The sequence below is a fragment of the Bos taurus genome, chromosome 8 (assembly GCF_002263795.3).
Source record: "Bos taurus isolate L1 Dominette 01449 registration number 42190680 breed Hereford chromosome 8, ARS-UCD2.0, whole genome shotgun sequence".
NCBI lineage: Eukaryota > Metazoa > Chordata > Mammalia > Artiodactyla > Bovidae > Bos > Bos taurus.
The window spans coordinates 107,568,055-107,574,054 of record NC_037335.1 but is presented as its reverse complement, the minus strand read 5'-3'; the positions used below and the strand labels follow the sequence as shown (position 1 = coordinate 107,574,054).

The 6,000-nt window shown below is 39.7% G+C and overlaps 1 pseudogene; it reads right to left on the bottom strand.

Moving 5' to 3' along the window:
- Positions 1-1,256: 1,256 nt before the first annotated feature.
- LOC107132742 (tigger transposable element-derived protein 1-like) overlaps positions 1,257-6,000 on the bottom strand; it is a 28,810-nt pseudogene continuing 24,066 nt past the window's right edge.

The following is a 6,000-nucleotide window of genomic DNA, read 5'->3' as shown; positions in this document are numbered from 1 at the left end:
TCAGACACTACTGAACGACTGAACTGAATATTTCAAAAGAATGTGTCACAAATAAATTAATATTTTATTGTTTATATAACTGGTTCCTTAATACTTTGTTTGTATTTGGTATTATTTCTCTAGGATAGATTTCCAGGGATGGAGTTCTGGAGTCAAAATGTTTAAGCATTTGTAAGATAACTCACACATTTTTGAAACTGATAACATTTGTTATAATAAGGGTCATAGGTGTATTTCTTTAAGAGATGCTCAGGGCTGTATGCACTTTAATAAAGCAGCAATATTTTATCTGAATTTAATGACCATCTTCCAAGTGCCTATTTCCATACTAGAATCTAAGGAGAGAGAACTGGGCAGGGATAGAGGCAAAGAGAGAGAGAGAGAATGTAAGCTTTAGTGTGCTTAGGTTTCTGGTATTTTCTGAGTATGCACAAGTATCTTTCATGTCATTCAAGACATACATATTTGATAGAAACCAAAAACTCTCTGGTAAAAAAGTTTATATGTACGTATGATGATGTGTGAAAATTTTTAAGGCTATGAAATTTTAAGAAATAGTAAACTGCTTAAGACATTTAAAAGTAAAGTTGATATAGCTTTTAAGTAGAAATATCTTTAGGAAACTTTCAAACATTGTATATTCTATTTACTGCAACTAGAAAATATATCTTTCTGTGAATATAGCACACTGATTTTATTGTGACTTAATAGTTATAGTTTAGAAGCTATATTTTTCTAAAGAAAGATGAAATTTTATTAATGTTTATAAAGGATCTTATAGACCTTCTAGCATATAAAAGGAAAAACTGACCTATGGTCTCACACACTATTTACTTACATCTCTGAATCTTTCATTTTCATCTACAAACAAGGAAAAAATAACATTTATCCTAACAGATATTCTTAGGCTGGAAAGGGATAACTCAATTAAAGCCTAGAGCATATTGCTCAACATATAATACAAGCTGAAGCATCTTCCAGACAAATCTTTCTCTTTTTCTCAAATGAAGTCCTGCAACATTTGAATGTGACCACAGGCCTTCCTCAGAGATACTGGGAATTTGGTTCCAGACCACCTATTAAAGTAAATATTTCAATAAAATGAGCCACATAAATGTTTTGGTTTCCCAGTGCATATAAAAGGGATTTTTACACTATACTGTAGTCTACTAAGGGTGCAATAGTATTAATATATATCTTTTTTTAAAGTACATAATTTAAAAGTACTTTATTACTAAAAAATGCTAGCCATCATCTCAGCCTTCAGCAAAGCATAATCGTTTTGCTGGTGGAAGTTCTTGTTGATGGCTGCTGAATGATTAGGGTGCTGGTTGTTGAAGGTTGAGGTGGTTGTGGCAATTTCTTAAAATAAGACCACAATGAAGTCTTCTGCATTGATTGACTTTTCCTTTCACAAACAACTTATCTGTAGCATTATTTGCTATTGGAGAGCTTTATACCCACAGTAGACCTTCTTTCAAAATTAAAGTCAGTTGTCTGGAACTCTGTCACTGCTTTATCAACCACGTTTATGTAATATTCCAAATACTTCACCATCATTTCAACAATCCTCACAGCATCTTGACTGGGAGCAGATTCCATCTCAAAGAACCTCTTTCTTTCCTCATCCATGAGAAGCAACTCCTCCATTTCCAAAAGTTTTATTGTGAGGTTATGACCAACCTAGATAGCATATTCAAAAGCAGAGACATTACTTTGCCAACAAAGGTCTGTCTAGTGAAGGCTATGGTTTTTCCAGTGGTCATGTATGGATGTGAGACTTGGAGTGTGGAGAAAGCTGAGCGCCAAAGAATTGATGCTTTGAACTGTGGTGTTGGAGAAGACTCTTGAGAGTCCCTTGGACTGCAAGGAGATCCAACCAGTCCATTCTGAAGGAGATCAGCTGTGGGATTTCTTTGGAAGGAATGATGCTAAAGCTGAAACTCCAGTACTTTGGCCACCTCATGCGAAGAGTTGAATCATTGGAAAGACTGATGCTGGGAGGGACTGGGGGCAGGAGGAGAAGGGGACGACAGAGGATGAGATGGCTGGATGGCATCACTGACTCGATGAATGTGAGTCTGAGTGAACTCCGGGAGTTGGCGATGGACAGGGAGGCCTGGCGTGCTGCGATTCATGGGGTCGCAAAGAGTTGGCCATGACTGAGTGACTGGACTGAACTGAACTGCAGCAATTCAGTCACATTTTCAGGCTGCTTCTTTTTTATTTTGTAAGAAAAAAGAAAACAAAACTTCTTATTTTGTATTGGAGAATAGCTGATTAACAATTGTGATAGTTTCAGGTGAACAGTGAAGGGACTCAGCCATACACCTACATGTGTCCATTCTCCACCAATTCCCTTCCCATCCAGGCTGCCATGTAACACACAATTTGTTTTTAATTCTTATTCTCTTGGTATTTCCACCACATCTGTGGTGACTTCCATCCTGGAGTCCTGAACCCCTCAAAGTCATCCATGAAGGTTGGAATCAACTCCTTCCAAACTCCTGTTAATGCTGTTATTTTGACCTCCTCCTATGAATCATGAATGTTCTTAATAGCATCCAGAATGGTGAATCCTTTCCAGAAGTTTTTCAGTTAACTTTACCCAGATTCATCAGAGAAATCACTATCTATGACAACTATAGCCTTACGGAATGTATGTCTTAAATAATAAACTTGAATGTCAAGATTACTCCTTGATCCCGCTGCTATAGAATGGATGTTGTGCTAGCAGGTATGAAAATAACAGTAATCCCACTATACATCTTCATTAGAGCTCTTGAGTGACCAGGTACATTTCCAATGAACACCAATATTTTGAAAAGAATGCTTTTCTTTTAAGCATAACTCTCAACAGTAAGCTTAAAATACTCAATAAACCATGTTGTAAACAGATATGCTCTCATCCAGACTTTGATGCTCCATTTATAAAGCACAGGCAGAGTAGGCTTAGCATAGTTCGTAAGGATCTTAGAATTTTCAGAATAGTAAATGAGCACTGCTTTCAATTTCAAGTTACCAACTCTGTTAACCCCTAACAAGAGAGTCAGCCTGTCCTTTGAAGCTTTGAAACCAGGCATTGACATCTCCTCTCTAGCTATGACAAGTCCTAACTGGCACCTTCTTCCAGTATAAGGTTCTTTTATCTACACTTAAAATCTGTTCTTTAGTGCAGCTGTCTTTCCTCATTATCTTAGCTAGGTCTTCTGGATAACTTGCAGCTTCTGCATTAGCACTTGCTGCTCCTCTTTGCATTTTTATGTTATGGAGATGACTTCTTTACTTAAGCTTCATAAGCCAACCTCTGTGAGCATGAAACTTTTGTTCTGCAGCTTCCTCACTTCTCTTAAAAGAAATATAGGGCCTTCTCTGACTCTGGTAGCTGGGCTTCCCCGGTAGCTCAGCTGGTAAAGAATCCACATGCAATGCAGGACACTCTGGTTTGATTCCTGGATTGGGAAGATCCCCTGGAGAAGGGATAGGCTACCCACTCCAGTATTCTTGGGCTTCATGGTGGCTCAGGGGCGGTGGCTGGGAGGACCAACCCCATGCCGCCCAGCTATCCCATATTGAAGGTCAGGAAGGGCGGTGGAGAGGAGATATCCCTCGTCCAAGGTAAGGAGCATTGGCTGCACTTTGCTGGAGCAGATGAAGAGATACCCCACAGCCAAGGTAAGAGAAACCCAAGTAAGACAGTAGGTGTTGCAAGAGGGCATCAGAGGGCAGACACACTGAAGCCATACTCACAGAAAACAAGTCAATCTAATCACACTAGGACAACAGCTTTGTCTAACTCAATGAAACTAAGCCATGCCCGTGGGGCAACCCAAGATGGGTGGGTCATGGTGGGGAGATCTGACAGAATGTTGTCCACTGGAGAAGGGAATGGCAAACCACTTCAGTATTCTTGACTTGAGAACCCCATGAACAGTATAAAAAGGCAAAATGATAGGACACTGAAAGAGAAACTCCCCAGGTCAGTAGGGGCCCAATATGCTACTGGAGATCAGTGGAGAAATAACTCCAGAAAGAATGAAGGGATGGAGCCAAAGCAAAAAGAATACCCAGCTGTGGATGTGACTGGTGATAGAAGCAAGGTCCAATGCTGTAAAGAGCAATATTGCATAGGAACCTGGAATGTCAGGTCCATGAATCAAGGCAAATTGGAAGTGGTCAAACAAGAGATGGCAAGAGTGAATGTCAACATTCTAGGAATCAGTGAACTGAAATGGACTGAAATGGGTGAATTTAACTCAGATGACCATTATATCTACTACTGTGGGCAGGAATCCCTCAGAAGAAATGGAGTAGCCATCATGGTCAACAAAAGAGTCCGAAATGCAGTACTTGGATACAATCTCAAAAACGACAGAATGATCTCTGTTCATTTCCAAGGCAAACCACTCAATATCACAGTAATCCAAGTCTATGCCCCAACCAGTAATGCTGAAGAAGCTGAAGTTGAATGGTTCTATGAAGACCTACAAGACCTTTTAGAACTAACACCCCAAAAAGGTGTCCTTTTCATTATAGGGGACTGGAATGCAAAAGTAGGAAGTCAAGAAACACCTGGAGTAACAGGCAAATTTGGCCTTGGAATACGGAATGAAGCAGGGCAAAGACTGACAGAGTTTTGCCAAGAAAATGCACTGGTCATAACAAACACTCTCTTCCAACAACACAAGAGAAGACTCTATACATGGACATCACCAGATGGTCAACACCGAAATCAGATTGATTATATTCTTTTCAGCCAAAGATGGAGAAGCTCTATACAGTCAGCAAAAACAAGACCAGGAGCTGACAGTGGCTCAGACCATGAATTCCTTATTGCCAAATTCAGACTGAAATTGAAGAAAGTAGGGAAAACCACTAGACCATTCAGGTATGACCTAAATCAAATCCCTTATGATTATACAGTGGAAGTGAGAAATAGATGTAAGGGCCTAGATCTGATAGATAGAGTGCCTGATGAGCTATGGAATGAGGTTTATGACATTGTACATGAGACAGGGATCAAGACCATCCCCATGGAAAAGAAATGCAAAAAAGCAAAATGGCTGTCTGGGGAGGACTTACAAATAGCTGTGAAAAGAAGAGAAGCGAAAAGCAAAGGAGAAAAGGAAAGATATAAACATCTGAATGCAGAGTTCCAAAGAATAGCAAGAAGAGATAAGAAAGCCTTCTTCAGCGATCAATGCAAAGAAATAAAGGAAAATGACAGATTGGGAAAGACTAGAAATCTCTTCAAGAAAGTCAGAGATACCAAAGGAACATTTCATGCAAAGATGGGCTCGATAAAGAACAGAAATATTATGGACCTAACAGAAGCAGAAGATATTAAGAAGAGATGGCAAGAATACACAGAAGAACTGTACAAAAAAGATCTTCATGACCCAGATAATCACGATGGTGTGATCACTGACCTAGAGACAGACATCCTGGAATGTGAAGTCAAGTGGGCCTTAGAGAGCATCACTACGAACAAAGCTAGTGGAGGTGATGGAATTCCAGTTGAGCTATTCCAAATCCTGAAAGATGATGTTGTGAAAGTGCTGCACTCAATATGCCAGCAAATTTGGAAGATTCAACAGTGGCCACAGGACTGGAAAAGGTCAGTTTTCATTCCAATCCCAAATAAAGGCAATGCAATGCCAAAGAATGCTCAAACTACCGCACAATTGCACCCATCTCACATGCTAGTAAAGTAATGCTTAAAATTCTCCAAGCCAGGCTTCAGCAATATGTGAACCGTGAACTTCCTGATGTTCAAGCTGGTTTTAGAAAAGGTAGAGGAACCAGAGATCAAATTGCCAATATCCACTGGATCATGGAAAAAGCAAGAGAGTTCCAGAAAAACATCTATTTCTGCTTTATTGACTATGCCAAAGCCTTTGACTGTGTGGGTCACAATAAACTGTGGAAAATTCTGAAAGAGATGGGAATACCAGACCACCTGATCTGCCTCTTGAGAAATTTGTATGCAAGTTTTCAGTA